The sequence below is a fragment of the Bombina bombina genome, chromosome 1 (assembly GCF_027579735.1).
Source record: "Bombina bombina isolate aBomBom1 chromosome 1, aBomBom1.pri, whole genome shotgun sequence".
NCBI lineage: Eukaryota > Metazoa > Chordata > Amphibia > Anura > Bombinatoridae > Bombina > Bombina bombina.
The window spans coordinates 538,361,274-538,380,844 of NC_069499.1; the positions used below are offsets into that span (position 1 = coordinate 538,361,274).

At 38.6% G+C, this 19,571-nt stretch overlaps 1 protein-coding gene and 1 non-coding gene across 3 annotated transcripts in view; one reads left to right on the forward strand and one right to left on the reverse strand.

Moving 5' to 3' along the window:
* The window catches only part of PARD3B (par-3 family cell polarity regulator beta), a 1,914,565-nt gene that overhangs the window by 198,288 nt on the left and 1,696,706 nt on the right, over positions 1-19,571 (reverse strand). The window lies entirely within an intron of this gene.
* Positions 867-1,057, forward strand: LOC128646293 (U2 spliceosomal RNA). The gene has a single exon (XR_008400254.1). It is a non-coding gene; the product is annotated as a U2 spliceosomal RNA (small nuclear RNA).

The following is a 19,571-nucleotide window of genomic DNA, read 5'->3' on the forward strand; positions in this document are numbered from 1 at the left end:
ATATTCCTTGGTTAGTGCTCTCTCCATAGATAAGAAAATGTCTGATATATCTTTGGTCTGTTTCTCTGGGTTGAAAGTGTCTGAGAGAATAAAAATTACTGCACGTGGCCATTCTTTCATCCATATCTATAATGACTATTCACCACTTAAATATATTTGTGGGCGTGTAGTCAATTCAATATAATGTGATAAATATCACTGTTGTCAATAAATTTAACTTAGTAATGGTGTGTATATATAATTCACCAATTATTAAAGCTCTATTTAGGACTGTACATAGTAACCTTCATTATATAGTGTCAGTATCCCAAATTTTTATTTATTAGGTGTAACCTATAACACATTCTAGAAAGGTACCTGTTATAGTAGGAAACCAAACCTCGATGCTTGAAGAACGTAGTGATGTGAAGTCTGAGTGAACGCTTCGTGGTACTAGGTATCCTAGCTGCTAACGGTGTCAAAAATTAATGAAAAAGATGGTCTCACCTCTGCCAACTCTGATCACACTCTCAGTCTTACCCCAGTCGCTGCAAACTCCTCATCCGTTCACGATCACAACCTCTCCACTCATCCGTGGCTCGGTGATCCTCCGATGGCGTCTGACATCATGTACAAGACAAGTGATTACTTGCGACCAATCAGGGGGTAGACTGTACGGACTGGTGCTGATCCGTCTATCCTAAGTTGAACCACCGATCCTGGCAGCTATGAATATACTGTACTCCCTGGAGCCCAAACGGGCGGGCTGGAAATACCCCGCTGCAGTAAACACCAGCGCTCTCCTAGGCTGGATGTAAACCAAATGTAGAAGAATACTGCTTGTAAAATTAAAAGTTCCTTTATTCATATTAAAAATTAATACAGCTATCGCTTCTCGGCCTTTTGGCTAAGATCAAGTGTAGTATCTGTTCTTATCAGTTTAATATCTGATACGCGCCCTATCTGGGTGCTATATATTAAATGGATTTTTGAAACAGGGAGATGGAAGAAGAGCTTGCTCTGTCCACTCCACGCATTGACCTGGTATTGCAGTACCTCCAGGACCGGTGCACAAAAAAAAGAAAAAAAAAAAGAAAAAAAATTAATACAGCTCACGTGCAGTAAAAAAGTTAATATGTTTTGAATAAAGGAACTTTTAATTTTACAAGCAGTATTCTTCTACCTTTGGTTTACATCCAGCCTAGGAGAGGGCTGGTGTTTACTGCAGCGGGGAATTTCCAGCCTGCCTGTTTGGGCTCTGGGGAGGCTGGAAATGCCCCGCTGCAGTAAACACGAGCCCTCTCCTAGGCTGGATGTAAACCAAAGGTAGAAGAATACTGCTTGTAAAATTAAAAGTTCCTTTATTAAAAACATATTTAAAATTAATACAGCTCACGTGCAGTAAAAAAGTTAATATGTTTTGAATAAAGGAAATTTTAATTTTACAAGCAGTATTCTTCTACCTTTGGTTTACATCCAGCCTAGGAGAGGGCTGGTGATTACTGCAGCGGGGCATTTCCAGCCTGCCCGTTTGGGCTCCGGGTAGGACAGTACATTCATAGCTGCCAGGATTGGTGGTTCAACTTAGGATAAACGGATCAGCACTAGTCCGTACAGTCTACCCCCTGATTGGTCGCAAGTAATCACGTGTCTCGTACGTGATGTCAGACGTCATCAGAGTATAACCGAGCCACGGATGAGTGGAGAGGTTGTGATCATGAACGAATGAGGAGTTTGCAGCGACTGGGGTAAGACTGAGAGTGTGATCGGAGTTGGCAGAGGTGAGACCGTCTTTTTCCTTAATTTTTGACACCATTAGCAGCTAGGATACCTAGGACCACGAAGCGTTCACTCAGACTTCACAGTTGTGATATTGTCTGTCTGAAAACAAATGAATGATTCTCTCTTTAATAGAGGCCAAGCCCGAAGAGCCCTGAAAATAGCACGGAGTTCTAAAACATTGATTGGTAACCTCGCCTCTTGAGGATTCCAAACTCCTTGTGCTGTCAGAGAACCCCAGACAGCTCCCCAACCTGTGAGACTTGCATCTGTTGAAATCACAGCCCTGGAAGGACGAACAAAAGAGGCCCCTTGAAGAATCCGATGATGGTCCAACCACCAGGACAGAGAGAGTTGAAAGTTGGTATTTAATTATATCAACTGTGATATCCAAGTATAATCCCTGCACCATTGATTCAGCACAGCATGCAAAGCTGCAGAGGTCTCATATGAAAATGAGCAAAGGGGATCACGTCTGATGCTGCAGTCATGTGACCTAAAACTTCCATGCACATAGCCACTGAAGGGAATGATTGAGACTGAAGGTTTTCGACAGGCAGAAACCAATTTCATTTGTCTCTTGTCTGTTAAGGACAGAGTCATGGACACTGAATCTATCTGGAAACCTAAAAAGGTGACCATTGTCGGAGGAATCAAGGAACTCTTTGGTAAATTCATCCTCCAACCATGTTTTTGAAGAAACGCAAGTTGATTCGTATGAGATTCTGCTAAATAAAAAGATTGAGCCAATACCAAGATATCGTCCAAATAAGGAAACACCGCAATACCCTGCTCTCTGATTACAGATAGAAGGGCACCGAGAACCTTCGAAAAGATTCTTGGAGCTGTTGCTAGACCAAATGGAAGAGCAACAAATTGGTAATGCTTGTCTAGAAAAGAGAATCTCAGAAACCGATAGTGGTCTAGATGAATCGGAATGTGAAGATACGCATCCTGTAAGTCTTTTGAGGACATGTAATGACCTTGCTGAACAAAAGGCCGAATAGTCCTTATAGTCACCATCTTGAAAGTTGGGACCCTTACAAATTGATTCAAAAACTTCAGATCCAGAACTGGTCTGAATGAATTTTCCTTCTTTGGGACAATGAATAGATTTGAATAACAACCCAGACCCTGTTCCAGAAGTGGAACTGGTACAATTACCCCTGAAAGCTCTGAAACACACTTCAGAAAGGCCTGAGCTTTCACATGATTCTGAATGGAACCTGCCCAAACATCTTGAAATAACTTCAATCTGTCCCCCACTAGCAGAACTGGATTGAGGGCCGCACCTTCATGCAGTCTTGGGGACTGAATTTGGTTTCTTATAAGGCTTGGATTTATTCCAAATCGAGGATGGCTTCCAATTGGAGCCAGAGAGTCCTTAGGGCAAGGAGTGGTTTTCTGTTCTCTATTCTGACAAAAGGAACGAAACCGATTAGAAGCTTTAGATTTGCCCTTAGACTTTTTATCTTGAGGCAAACAAACTCCCTTTCCCCCAGTATTAGTGGAAATAATAGAATCCAACTGGGGACCAAACAAATTATTACCCTGGAATGATAGAGATAGCAACCTAGATTTAGATATCATGTCAGCATTCCATGATTTGAACCATAAAGCTCTTCTAGCTAAAATAGCCAAAGACAAAGATTTAACATTAATCTTGATGATATAAAAAATAGCATCACAGATAAAATGATTAGCACGTTGAAGCAAATGAACAATGCTATGCAAATCAGAGTTATTTTCCCATTGTGCTAAGCTATCCAACCAAAAAGTTGATGCAGCCGCGACATCAGCCATAGAAATGGCAGGTCTGAGAATATAGCCAGAAGGCAAATATGCTTTCCTTAGATAAGATTCAATCTTCCTATCTAAAGGATCCTTAAAAGAAGTACTATCTTCCATATGAATAGACCATTCTTTAGCAATCACATCAGAAATAGCATCAGAAACAGGAAAAACCTCAGGAGTAGTCACAGGAGGTCTATAGACAGAATTTAAAAGTTTACTGGATTTATTATCAAGAGGATCAACACTTCTTTTAACAAAGAAAGAATATACTCAATCTTAAAAAGATGATTTATCAGTGTCAATGTCTGAAGTAGGATCTTCTGAATCAGAGATATCCTCATCAGAGGAGGATATATCAGTATGTTGCCGATCATAACAAATTTCATCAGTATTATGAGAAGTTTTAAAAGACCTTTTACGTTTATTTGAAGGCGGTATAGCAGCCATAGCCTTCTGTTTCGCATCAGCAATATCATTTTTCATATCAACAGAGATATTATGTACTTTAGATGTTGAAGGAACAACAGATACTGTACTAGCACTAATAGAAACCTTTTCTGCATGCAAAAGCTTATCATGACAACTGTTACATACTACAGGTAGAGATATAATCGCCACTAGATTACAACAGATACACTTAGCTTTGGTAGAACTGTGTTCAGGCAGCATGTTTTCTAGAGCAACTTCTGAGACAGGATCAGATTGAGACATCTTGTAAAGTGTAAAAGAAAAAATAACATTTAAACAGAAATATCTTATTTCCACATATAGCAGTTTCATGAATGAGAAAAAATATGCAAATGCTAAAACTGGCAAAAAAAAAGCAAATAGCATAGCCCTCTGAGCATAAAGAAGGCAAGGAGCATATAGGAAGTGAGGTAAAATAAAACAAAATATTTTTTTTGGCACCAGGTATGACGCACGGCGCAAAAGGAAGTTGAGAATTTTTTTGCCGCCAACATACATCTGGAAATGACGCAACTCGCGTCATAACAAACACAATTTCGGCAAACAACCTAGCGTCAACTAAGATGCAGGAAATTACAAACTTGCGTCATTACAGACGCACATTCGCGCCAAAAAATTCTCTCGCCAAAAATGATGCAATAAATAACACCATTTTGCGCCCTCGCGAGCCAAATTTGCTTGCAAGTTTTTTAAAGAAAAAACAAGTCAAATGAAGAAAAAACTATACCCCAGAAAGACAAACTTCCTAAAACATTATTCCCATAACGAAACTGTCAGACTGCAAAGGGAAATACACATAGACCTGACTCATATGTATTTTACTTATATTTGCCATATTTAAAACTTTATACATAAAGCACCAAACCATAGCTAAGAGTATCTTAAATAATGATACACACTTACCGAAAGACACCCATCCACATATAGCAGATAGACAAACCAGTACTGAAAGCTATCAGCAGAGGTAATGGTATATAAGAGTATATTGTCTATCTGAAAAGGGAGAAAGGAGATGAATCCCTACGACCGATAACAGAGAACCCTTGAAAAGATTTCCCACAAGGGAAACCATAAAATCAATAGGCGATACTCTCTTTACATCCCTCTGACAAACACTGTACTCAGAGGAATTAGGCTTCAGAATGCTTAGAAGCGCTTATCACAGAAGAAATCATAAAAATCAAGCACAAACTTATGTCCACCTCCATAGGCAAAGTTTGTAAAACTGAATTGTGGGTGTGGTGAGGGGTGTATTTATAGGCATTTTGAGGTTTGGGAAACTTTGCCCCTCTTCGTAGGATTGTATATCCCATACGTCACTAGCTCATGGACTCTTGCCAATTACATGACAGAAAATAGAGATGCCACTATTTAATCCTTTCTCCAAGTCATTTATAAAAATATTAAAAAGAACAGGGCCCAGTATTGATCCCTGGGGGACGCCACTGATTACCTTTGTCCAATCTGAGTATGATCCATTTACTACTACTTGTTGCTCCCTATCTTTTATCCAGTTATTTATCCATGAGCTAACATTTTCAGCTATTCCCAGTCCCTTAATTTTGTGCATTAATCTCTCATGTGGCCCTGTATCAAACAACTTTGCAAAATCTAAGTATATCACATCAACTGATTCCCCTTTATCTATATTTTACTTACTTCCTCGTAGAATCTAATTAGATTAGTTTGACATGATCTATTTTTCATAAAACCATGCTGATTTCAAATCATAATCTTGTTTACACGAATATGCTCATCAATATAATCCCTTCAAATATCTTCCCCACTATTGATGTCAAGCTAACTGGTCTGTAGCTTCCTGGATCATCCCTGCTTCCCTTTTTGAAGAGTGGCACCACATCAGCTTTACACCAATTCTGGAGGTCCATGTCTGAGGATAATGAGTCTTGAAAAATTAAGAGTAGAGGTTTGTCTATAACAGTACTAAGTTCCCTTAACACCCTTGGTGAATTCCATCTGGGCCTGGAGTTTTATTTACCTTAATATTATCCATTTTTTTCCTGATAGCCTCTATACATAACCCAGTTAATGGTATGTGCCGGCATGTTCTATTTTGTTCCAAAGTATCCTCCATTGGTTCCTCTCTTGTGCATACTGAAGAAAATAATTGGTTTAGTACCTCAGTCTTCTCCCTGTCGCTATTCTCCACACATTTTAGGACAAAAGGTATTGGGCCCGTATATATTACAAAAAATAAACCTGGTATTATTCATTTCAATTTGTAAGATAATATCCCTTGATTCTGGGTCTAATTCAATATTCAATATTATAGAGATATATAGTTCTAATATCTCACTGTATAGACCATGTGTTCTCTTGTCATATGAGTCACTGCTGACTCTCTGAAAAAGGGTGGTGTTTGAATACTGGTGCATGTGCTCTAACAGGATATGTGCATATGCTGTAGAAAGACAGTAAAAACGTTTACTAGAAGCATTTTTGCTAATGGAAGTATATTACTAAATGCATGTTAACATATTCCCCCATGGAAGTAAGGAGCAAAAAAAAAGTGGAAAAAATCTTGCGCACACCCGATCGCATATTCTCAAGTGCACTAACCCGAATATGAATATTTAACATTCCAATGTTCTTCAGATAATGTCATTTTATTCACAAATAAATATTTCTAAATATATCTGATGGTATTTTGGTACAATATATATCTATACTTTATATAACAAGTCTTCTGGCCTGTCTAAATTTGTTAATAAACTACACAATGAGTTTATATATATATATATATATATATATATATATATATATATATATATATATATATATATACACACACTGTATATGTGTGTGATTATATAGGTATATACGATATTTATAGGAATATCTATAACAATTATTAGAACATATTCTGCTATGTTCAGAACATTGGAATGTTAAATATTTACAGTAAATACACAGGATAACACTTTATTAAATATGAATATTGCATAAATATGATTTTTTATGTTTTCATCTACTTGACTGCAAAGGGCTCCATACATATTTATGAGTATTTATGTCTGTAAATATTTAGGCATATGTATGTACTGTATGTATCACTATGTTAAAGCCATTTGTCTGCCTTTGAGCTCTTATAATTTTTTTGTGCAATTTGTTAAAAATAGTTTTTATTAGACACTGTTACTATGAGTGTAACTGTACTTTGCATTTTTGATGTGTTTTGTGACACTTTTTTATTTTGCAAAACATTTAACCTTAGCTCTGAGGACGTACTGTCCTGACACACATTAACTTTAATTGCGCTCAAGTGATCACATTAACTTTCAACATGTAATACGAGCAATAAACCCGATGCACGCAAACACCCGTGATAAATCTTTCTTCGCTTGCCCATAACTGTTAGCGTGCCACTCATAATCTGGCCTGAAATATTTTAACTTGTATTTCAGTGTATATATTTTTTTTTACATTTGATATTGCAATGTTTTTTTTAACTTGGAGATATTTGGATACATCAACTTTAAATTTACAACTTGAAAAATACAGCATAGATAGTTATATCTTCTTGCATAAGCATTAAAAAAAAAGACACTAATCAAGTGCAAAAAAAGAAGAAAAGAAAGAAAATACACCATGCAATCACATTTCAGCATGACTGTTTTATTTTTATTTTTTAGAATGTTGGATAGATAAAATTATTATTTATATCAGATGGGGCCTTGGGGCAAAATGGTAAATATATTTTACTGTCTCAATCATCCGTCCAAACGTTTAACAGAAGTTTTCTTATCTTTCACTAGAATGAGACATAGTTTTATGCTCCAGGATTAGCATAAACTTTCAAACCCAGTTGGATAACACTGAGCAAAGCTCTTTATTTCCAGAAATATGAAATGGTAATCTGGGACAATTTAAAATATATCTTTTTCCTTTGCTGCTGATAATCGTGTTATGAAGTAATTATTGTGTTTCCTATTTAACCTACATATTTTCAGTTCTACTCATTGCTTTAGGTAATTTTATAATTTCTAAATCACAAGAGGAACAAAATATAGGACATGCACTATTTAATTTATGCTTTAAAGGAAAGTTCAAAGTCTGGTAACAAACTATATGCTGTAGCAGAGCCTGTGAAATGCTGTGTTTGAAATAAATTCCAAGTTAGGTGCTATTAAATAAAATGAATAGCGCTGCAGACAAGTACAGCAAATAACCAGACAGTTCAGCCCATATTATCAGTAATGGCAAACAAATGAAAGAGGCACACTCATCAACTCTTTAACATGTGTTGTACCAAAGGTTACATATTGGCTTAAAAGTATTCTATATCTGAGATATGGTATACCCTGATGAATGGAATATCTGTAACATAACACTACCCAACAACACAAAGTCAAAAGCACTACATAGCAATTTTCAGGTAGTAGAGGAAAAAATCAGAGCTCAACTGATTAGCAATATATAGTCTAGGGAGTCCCATACCTAACATTTTTTTCCCCTGTGTCCAGTGTGTATGAAAGTCCACATCAATGATGTTGAGAGAGAGAGAGAGAGAGAGAGAGAGAGAGAGAGAGAGAGAGAGACAAAATCCTCAAAAATACTTAAGTTGTCTAAACTTTTAATTACATGTGGCCATGCTTACAACTTACTTAATAAAACAGTAAAAGCCATGTAATTACATTTGTAGCAGTTGTCCAATCAGCAGTCAGAACATTATTGGAACAGATTGACCACTGAAACACAATTGCAGCAAACAAGGTGTTAGACTCCAGCCACCAATTTCTTTATTTGGAGGAGTCAATCTAGACTTGTGTGGCTAAAAGACAGGAGTTGTCATTGTCACTTTTTAACAATATCTCCATAAACCTGCCATAAGCTATTTCTATTTTCAGGACTGGAAAATACATATTTTTAAAGGAACCCTAAAGTAAAACAAACACAAATGTAAAAAACTTTCCAATTCACTTTCATTATCAAAATGTGCACAATCTTTTTATATTTACACTTTCTGAGTCAACAACTCCTACTGAGCATGTGCACGAATTCCCAGAATATTTGTAATGCATTTTGTGATTAGCTGATGACTGTCACATGATGCAGGGGAAGGAAGATTAAACTAAAACCCAAAGTTGTTTAAAAAAAACATAATTTATGCTTACCTGATAAATTCCTTTCTTCTGTAGTGTGATCAGTCCACGGGTCATCATTACTTCTGGGATATTACTCCTCCCCAACAGGAAGTGCAAGAGGATTCACCCAGCAGAGCTGCATATAGCTCCTCCCCTCTACGTCACTCCCAGTCATTCGACCAAGGACCAACGAGAAAGGAAAAGCCAAGGGTGAAGTGGTGACTGGAGTATAAATTAAAAAATATTTACCTGCCTTAAAAACAGGGCGGGCCGTGGACTGATCACACTACAGAAGAAAGGAATTTATCAGGTAAGCATAAATTATGTTTTCTTCTGTTAAGTGTGATCAGTCCACGGGTCATCATTACTTCTGGGATACCAATACTAAAGCAAAAGTACACGGATGACGGGAGGGATAGGCAGGCTCTTTATACAGAAGGAACCACTGCCTGAAGAACCTTTCTCCCAAAAATAGCCTCCGATGAAGCAAAAGTGTCAAATTTGTAAAATTTGGAAAAAGTATGAAGCGAAGACCAAGTTGCAGCCTTGCAAATCTGTTCAACAGAGGCCTCATTCTTGAAGGCCCAAGTGGAAGCCACAGCTCTAGTAGAATGAGCTGTAATTCTTTCAGGAGGCTGCTGTCCAGCAGTCTCATAAGCTAAACGAATTATGCTACGAAGCCAAAAAGAAAGAGAGGTAGCGGAAGCTTTTTGACCTCTCCTCTGCCCAGAGTAAATGACAAACAGAGAAGACGTTTGTCGAAATTCCTTAGTTGCCTGTAAGTAAAATTTTAGAGCACGGACTACATCCAGGTTGTGCAGTAGACGTTCCTTCTTTGAAGAAGGATTTGGGCATAAAGAAGGAACAACAATCTCTTGATTGATATTCCTGTTAGTAACTACCTTAGGTAAGAACCCAGGTTTAGTACGCAGGACTACCTTATCCGAATGAAAAATCAAATAAGGAGAATCACAATGTAAGGCTGATAATTCAGAGACTCTTCGAGCCGAGGAAATAGCCATTAAAAATAGAACTTTCCAAGATAACAACTTTATATCAATGGAATGAAGGGGTTCAAACGGAACGCCCTGTAAAACATTAAGAACAAGGTTTAAACTCCATGGTGGAGCAACAGTTTTAAACACAGGCTTAATCCTGGCCAAAGCCTGACAAAAAGCCTGGACATCAGGAACTTCTGACAGACGTTTGTGTAACAGAATGGACAGAGCTGAGATCTGTCCCTTTAAAGAACTAGCAGATAAACCCTTTTCTAAACCTTCTTGTAGAAAAGACAATATCCTAGGAATCCTAACCTTACTCCAAGAGTAACCTTTGGATTCACACCAATATAGGTATTTACGCCATATCTTATGGTAAATCTTTCTGGTAACAGGTTTCCTAGCCTGTATTAAGGTATCAATAACTGACTCAGAAAACCCACGTCTTGATAAAATCAAGCGTTCAATTTCCAAGCAGTCAGCTTCAGAGAAGTTAGATTTTGATGTTTGAAGGGACCCTGTATCAGAAGGTCCTGTTTCAGAGGTAGAGACCAAGGTGGACAGGATGACATGTCCACCAGGTCTGCATACCAAGTCCTGCGTGGCCACGCAGGTGCTATTAGAATCACTGATGCTCTCTCTTGTTTGATTCTGGCAATCAATCGAGGAAGCAACGGGAAGGGTGGAAACACGTAAGCCATCCTGAAGTCCCAAGGTGCTGTCAGAGCATCTATCAGGACTGCTCCTGGATCCCTGGATCTGGACCCGTAACGAGGAAGCTTGGCGTTCTGTCGAGACGCCATGAGATCTATCTCTGGTTTGCCCCAACGTCGAAGTATTTGGGCAAAGACCTCCGGATGAAGTTCCCACTCCCCCGGATGAAAAGTCTGACGACTTAAGAAATCCGCCTCCCAGTTCTCCACTCCCGGGATGTGGATTGCTGACAGGTGGCAAGAGTGAGACTCTGCCCAGCGAATTATCTTTGATACTTCCATCATAGCTAGGGAGCTTCTTGTCCCTCCCTGATGGTTGATGTAAGCTACAGTCGTGATGTTGTCCGACTGAAACCTGATGAACCCCCGAGTTGTCAACTGGGGCCAAGCCAGGAGGGCATTGAGAACTGCTCTCAATTCCAGAATGTTTATTGGCAGGAGACTCTCCTCCTGACTCCATTGTCCCTGAGCCTTCAGAGAATTCCAGACGGCACCCCAACCTAGAAGGCTGGCGTCTGTTGTTACAATTGTCCAGTCTGGTCTGCTGAATGGCATCCCCCTGGACAGATGTGGCCGAGAAAGCCACCATAGAAGAGAATTTCTGGTCTCTTGATCCAGATTCAGAGAAGGGGATAAGTCTGAGTAATCACCATTCCACTGACTTAGCATGCACAGTTGCAGTGGTCTGAGGTGTAAGCGTGCAAAGGGTACTATGTCCATTGCCGCTACCATTAAGCCGATTACCTCCATGCATTGAGCCACTGACGGGTGTTGAATGGAATGAAGGGTGCGGCAAGCACTTTGAAGTCTTGTTAGCCTGTCCTCTGTCAGGTAAATCTTCATTTCTACAGAATCTATAAGAGTCCCCAGGAAGGGAACTCTTGTGAGTGGAACGAGTGAACTTTTCTTTTCGTTCACCTTCCATCCATGTGACCTTAGAAATGCCAGCACTAACTCTGTATGAGACTTGGCAGTTTGAAAGCTTGAAGCTTGTATCAGAATGTCGTCTAGGTATGGAGCTACCGAGATTCCCCGCGGTCTTAGTACCGCCAGAAGAGCACCCAGAACCTTTGTGAAGATTCTTGGAGCTGTAGCCAATCCGAATGGAAGAGCCACAAACTGGTAATGCCTGTCTAGGAAGGCAAACCTTAGGTACCGATAATGATCTTTGTGAATCGGTATGTGAAGGTAAGCATCTTTTAAATCTACAGTGGTCATGTACTGACCTTCTTGGATCATAGGTAAAATTGTCCGAATAGTCTCCATCTTGAACGATGGAACTCTTAGGAATTTGTTTAGGATCTTTAAGTCCAGGATTGGTCTGAAAGTTCCCTCTTTTTTGGGAACCACAAACAGATTTGAGTAAAACCCCTGTCCCTGTTCTGATCGTGGAACTGGATGGATTACTCCCATTAACAAGAGCTCTTGTACGCAGCGTAGAAACGCCTCTTTCTTTGTCAGGATTGTTGACAATCTTGACAGATGAAATCTCTCTCTTGGAGGAGAGTATTTGAAGTCCAGAAGGTATCCCTGAGATATTATCTCTAGCGCCCAGGGATCCTGAACATCTCTTGCCCAAGCCTGGGCGAAGAGAGAAAGTCTGCCCCCCACTAGATCCGATCCCGGATCGGGGGCCCTCAATTCATGCTGTTTTAGGGGCAGCAGCAGGTTTCCTAGTCTGCTTGCCCTTGTTCCAGGACTGGTTAGGTTTCCAGCCTTGTCTGTAGCGAGCAACAGCTCCTTCCTGTTTTGGTGCAGAGGAAGTTGATGCTGCTCCTGCTTTGAAATTACGAAAGGAACGAAAATTAGACTGTCTAGTCTTGGCTTTGGCTTTGTCCTGAGGCAGGGCATGGCCTTTACCTCCTGTAATGTCAGCGATAATCTCTTTCAACCCGGCCCGAATAAGGTCTGCCCTTTGAAAGGTATATTAAGCAATTTAGACTTAGAAGTAACATCAGCTGACCAGGATTTTAGCCACAGCGCCCTGCGTGCCTGAATGGCGAATCCTGAATTCTTCGCCGTAAGTTTAGTAAGATGTACTACGGCCTCCGAAATGAATGAATTAGCTAGTTTAAGGACTCTAAGCCTGTCCGTAATGTCGTCCAGAGTAGCTGAACCAATGTTCTCTTCCAGAGACTCAATCCAGAATGCCGCTGCAGCCGTGATCGGCGCAATGCATGCAAGGGGTTGCAATATAAAACCTTGTTGAACAAACATTTTCTTAAGGTAACCCTCTAACTTTTTATCCATTGGATCTGAAAAAGTACAGCTATCCTCCACCGGGATAGTGGTACGCTTAGCTAAGGTAGAAACTGCTCCCTCCACCTTAGGGACCGTTTGCCATAAGTCCCTTGTGGTGGCGTCTATTGGAAACATTTTTCTAAATATCGGAGGGGGTGAGAACGGCACACCGGGTCTATCCCACTCCTTAGTAACAATTTCAGTAAGTCTCTTAGGTATAGGAAAAACCTCAGTACTCGTCGGTACCGCAAAATATTTATCCAACCTACACATTTTCTCTGGTATTGCAACTGTGTTACAATCATTCAGAGCCGCTAACACCTCCCCTAGTAATACACGGAGGTTTTCCAGTTTAAATTTAAAATTTGAAATATCTGAATCCAGTCTGTTTGGATCAGAACCGTCACCCACAGAATGAAGTTCTCCGTCCTCATGTTCTGCCACCTGTGACGCAGTGTCTGACATGGCCCTAATATTATCAGCGCACTCTGTTCTCACCCCAGAGTGATCACGCTTACCTCTTAGTTCTGGTAATTTAGCCAAAACCTCAGTCATAACAGTAGCCATATCCTGTAATGTGATTTGTAATGGCCGCCCAGATGTACTCGGCGCTACAATATCACGCACCTCCCTCTGAGCGGGAGATGTAGGTACTGACACGTGAGGCGAATTAGTCGGCATAACTCTCCCCTCGTTGTTTGGTGAAATTTGTTCAATTTGTACAGATTGATTTTTATTTAAAGTAGCATCAATACAGTTAGTACATAAATTTCTATTGGGCTCCACTTTGGCATTGCAACAAATGACACAGGTATCATCCTCTGAATCAGACATGTTTAACACACTAGCAAATAAACTTGCAACTTGGAAATACAATTCAATTAGAATAATATTAAAACGTACTGTGCCTTTAAGAAGCACAGAAGATCTATGACAGTTGAAAATTAATAAATTGAAACAGTTATAGCCTCAATCCTTGTAAACAACACAACTTTAGCAAAGGTTTAATCCCATTAGCAAAGATAACAAATTCTGAAAGCAGGAAACAAATTACAGAATAAACGTTTTTTATCTCAGTCAAACTATAATTCTCACAGCTCTGCTGAGAGAAATTACCTCCCTCAAAATAAGTTTTGAAGACCCCTGAGCTCTGTAGAGATGAACCGGATCATGCAGGGAATACAATGAGTTGCTGACTGAAATATTTGATGCATAGTAAAAGCGCCAAAAAACGGCCCCTCCCCCTCACACACAGCAGTGAGGGAGAACAGAAACTGTCAGAAAACAATTTAAGCAACTGCCAAGTGGAAAAATAGTGCCCAAACATTTATTCACTCAGTACCTCAGCAAATGAAAACGATTTTACATTCCAGCAAAAACGTTAAACATAATCTCTAGTTATTAAACAGCTTTATGTATTTCTTACAGTGTAATTCTAATGAAGTACCATTCCCCAGAATACTGAAGTGTAAAGTATACATACATGACATATATCGGTATGGCAGGATTCTCTCATCAATTCCATTGTCAGAAAATAAAAACTGCTACATACCTCTATGCAGATTCATCTGCCCGCTGTCCCCTGATCTGAAGTTTACCTCTCCTCAGATGGCCGAGAAACAGCAATATGATCTTAACTACTCCGGCTAAAATCATAACAAAAACTCTGGTAGATTCTTCTTCAAACTCTGCCAGAGAGATAATAACACACTCCGGTGCTATTTTAAAATAACAAACTTTTGATTGAAGATATAAAACTAAGTATAATCACCATAGTCCTCTCACACATCCTATCTAGTCGTTGGGTGCAAGAGAATGACTGGGAGTGACGTAGAGGGGAGGAGCTATATGCAGCTCTGCTGGGTGAATCCTCTTGCACTTCCTGTTGGGGAGGAGTAATATCCCAGAAGTAATGATGACCCGTGGACTGATCACACTTAACAGAAGAAAATGTAATATCACCTTGAATTTGTGGATCAAGTCCTAGAAAGGGAACCTAGATTGAATTTAGAATTAGTTCTCTCTGTTTATAATTAGTATATGAAGAGGGACCAATAAACAGATGTAGCTTTATACTCTAAAGTTGTTGGAATAGATGGCAAACACTATCTATGTGAATCTGAGCATTCTAGAAAGTAGCTGCACGTGCCACACAATTTCTACACACACCTGCTCCATATGAAGGGTATGAAATCACGTTTCTGGCTGCATTCTTGTATTTTACTATCTTCTCTACACCAGGATCTCTGCATTTCTGCTACAATCTTGTGTGTGTGTGTGTGGGGGGGGGGGGGTTGGAAAAAATAATAAATAGGGTAAATAGATGCACTAGCAACACAAGGGAATGTTATACTCATAAACAAAACTTGCTTGTAGATTGATTAATATATACATGTTACTGGAGGGTGTACATCCTATGTCCTGTATGTTTTCTGCCACAACGCAGAATACATTTCCTAATCTAGACGGACAAGGTACAGGGAGGTAGGAGGAAAACAACAGGAAACAACATACCTTCTATTCTAAAACCTTACATACAAAAGCAACCTCCAGTAGAGACTTTTAAATGGACTGTTGTATGGCTGTAATGCTACAAAAATAGCGCCAGAAAGGAAGAGATACATTTTAATAAATATTTAAATATCAAATGTCATTTGAATAAGATTAATATTATTCCAGAAATGATTACATTCATAAAAGTTTTTAATGGTATGATGATTTTGTAGGCAGTGACAGTGACCCCTTCATCACTTTCCATGATTAATGTTAGAGACATAGGACACAGCTTCCATGGAGATGTTGGGCTTATTCATCATGACCAGTCATTGTGAGCATTCTATAAATGTGACCAAGGAAGCATTAAATTGCAACCTAAACTACAGGATACCTTATAAATATTTACTAACTAGATCAGAGCTTTCCAAACTTTTCATGTTGGTAACACACTTTTTAGACGTACATCATTTTGAAACACAGTAATTCAGTTGTACTATCAAAAAGGAGGTTAAACTAACTTGTTTTAAAAGATACAGACATATACATAGATTATATAATAACAAAATGTATTTACAAGTAACAGTATGTATGTGCAAGAATTAAAAAAAAAATATTAACACCAATAGCTACTTACTATTTTAATGGGATGTATGAGGTTGATGGGATGAAGACAGTTTCGGAATATTTGGTGTACTATTAGATAAAGACACTCAAATTTCATCATCAATCATTTTTAAGCTTTCACTTTCTATCCATATATCAAGAACAGAAGCAGCAATGCACTACTGGGAGCTAGTTGCAAAAAAACCCCACTGACTTCTGACTTCAACTCAGTGTTTAAGCTGCCACCCTCAGAGCTCTGTGAGTCCGACTGACTACTGCCCGTGCTGCAAACACACTGCTGTCCCACTCACTGACTACACATGCAGCCACAAGCCAATTAAGGAGACTACACGTGCAGTCAGGAGCCAATGTGCCGCCAAATCCGCCAATGGTAATAGTTTCAGTTCCCACTGAGCTGTGTCAATTGGTTAAGATGATCTGTGACCCACTAGGTATCAATCACGTGTCAACCATGTGATATGCGTAGCAGGCAGGTGGAAAGTCAGAAACCAAAAAACAATTTAAAAAAAAAAAATTTAAATTTAAAAAAATTTGTGCTGAAGCAAGGACACACCTACACACTGCTGCCGACACACAGTTTGGAAAGCACTGAACTAGATACCCAAAAACCAGATCTATAACCGATGACTTTGCAATCAAACCAATATTACCCATTTTTACACAAAATTAGAATCATTATTATTTATTTATTTATATAATATTTTCAAAGTATAAAGAAAAAACCCTAACGGAAGTTTGGTGATTAGTTTAACGGGCAATGAACCATGTAAGAGTAGACTTTTTTTTTTTTAAAGCAATGCTTTCTGTTTTGGACATGACATTGGAGCCAGGAGATGCAGTAGATGCCTATTTACTTACTGCAAGAGTATATCTGGGTAATGAGAGGCTCATCCCTGTTAAACCAGACTCCATTCTGCTTGCTAGCGTTCATGTTTATGAGTTTGGCTGGTGCACCTAGATTTGTTGTTTCACCAATTAAGCTTTATATACTTACATATTATATTACTTTTTTATTTTAAACCACTAACAAAGAATGCACTATATAGTCTTCAGCAGGTGAAGATACTATAATTAGAAGGAGCATTAAATGCAGTATATTTTCATAAACAACAAATTCATAATAAAAAGAAATGGCAACAACACAGTCTGATCATTCAAATAAGTAGTTCAATGTTTTTAACTAAATTCAGTTACTTCCATTTTCCCTGCCTCCTGTATTATGTGAAAATCATCAGCCAATTACAAAACACATAGGGGCCTATTTATCAAGTTCTGTATGGAGCTTGATGCCCATGTTTCTGGCGAGCCTTCAGCCTTCAAGACCGCTGCTCCATAACCTGTCCGCCTGTTCTGAGGTGGCGGACAGACATCGCCGGAAATCAATCCGATCCAATACGCTGCGAATCTGCAGGGGGCGGCATTGCACCGGCAGTTCACAAGAACTGCTGGTGCAATAATAAATGCCGAGAATGTATGCTGTCGGCATTAATCGATGTGCAGCAGGCAAGATCTGCAATGTCAGATCATGTCAGCTCGCACGTTCTTAAATAGGCCCCTTATACTTCAGGTGCTTCAGAAACTTTGCATATAAAAAGTTTGAGCGCCTTTTGACAATGGGTGTAAACTGAATAAAAAAGATTTTGACTTTAGTGTCTCATTAGAAACTGCTGACATACACTGCAAACATACATTTTGTCCCACAATTCTCTATTCACAGAAAACAAACAAAAAATCAACAACCCCAAATCAATTAATTATGTCACTTTTTAGCCCTGTACTTTCCATAATTTAACCTCATTAAAAGTAATTTAATGAGGTTAAAATTAAGAGTGAATGATAGCCTTTTGTTGGAGATCCAAAAGAAAATGTAACAATGTGTGTCCTTACAGGTAAAACTGATTGCCATACAAAATGGCTGTTTATCAGTTAAAAGAAGCACACCTTATTTTTTGTTGGGAATCTCAAATCTGACAGCCCTTGTGTGTTTGTTGATCAAAAAATAAATCTTTATAAAAAGGACAAAGCACAATCTTTATTAAAAGGTTACACATACATGCATTAGAAGAGATAGAGATAAAGGTAAATTAGTCTTGCTTATTCCTTTTTTATGTCAAAATAAGAAGATGTAAAAACTACTAAAAGCTTTAAAGGGACACTCAAGTAAAAAAAAAAAACCTTTTATGATTAAAATAAAGCATGCAGTGTTAAGACACCTTTCAATTTGCTTCCATTATTAATTTTGCAGTCTTTTTACATACATGCACAAACTCACAGGGTATAGGCATACTAGTCTGTGATTGGCTGATGCCTGTCACATGATACAGGGGGGGGTGTGGAAAATGAGAGACAAAATAAATTTGCCAGAAAAAAAATCTACTGCTTTTTTTAAATTCATCATCTTAGTAGTAGGCGTTATTGCATCATCTTTTTTATTATGTACTTGTTAATTATGCAATTCTACTGCATTTAGTGGTCCTTTAGTAACCACCTCTGATATTCTACCTTCAACCCATATGTTACTAAACACCTAGCAAGTACTACCTACTACTGCTGCTGAATACTTGAAGGCAGAGTTCAAGTTTGATAAATTACACTAAGAGGGACAAATTGTTAAGTTTTCTATGTTTTAAAAACTGTAGCAATTTGCTTGGTATGTAGATTACGGGCTCCCTTTATCTCCCTTTAGCTGCAATAGCCCGCTCAGAGCGAGCCTGTAACATTAAGTCTTAACACTGCTGCTACTTAACCTCTCCATAACATTTTAGGTGGTGGATTACAATCATCCCGATCGGATTAGGATGATTGACAGCCCCCTCTTATGTGATTGGACATTTACAAGCAGGAGGCGGCATTGCACAATCGCCATGAGGTTGGCAGACGCCCGCAAAATGATAAATGGAGTCCAATGCTTAATACCAAATATATATGTAGCATTTTAAATAAATAAAAAATCTTTCAGTGAATTGCTGTTTTAATTTTCAGTTTATGCACCTTTAAAAAATATATTTTAAAAAATAAATGTTAATCAGTACTTACAAAATCAGAATGTTAGTTAGAAAGTTACAGGCTTACTAGAATTTGTGATGCACTGAATTCAATATGGATTTTATGATAATAAAATTAATACTACCAATACAGATTTAACAATATATAACATATATTGTGTTTATTGTATGTCTGGCATCTACACATCTCCAGACAGCTCTCAAACATCAGAGAGAGGATAAACCATTTGTCGCCTCTTCATAGTTAATAAGTTATTTCGAAGGTCTAATCTTAGTTCAAGTGGCCATTTTCATGTCTTATCTATGTGTTCTGTATTGATTCATTGGATGAGATTACACAAAATGCTTTTGTCAAGTATTCTCACTACA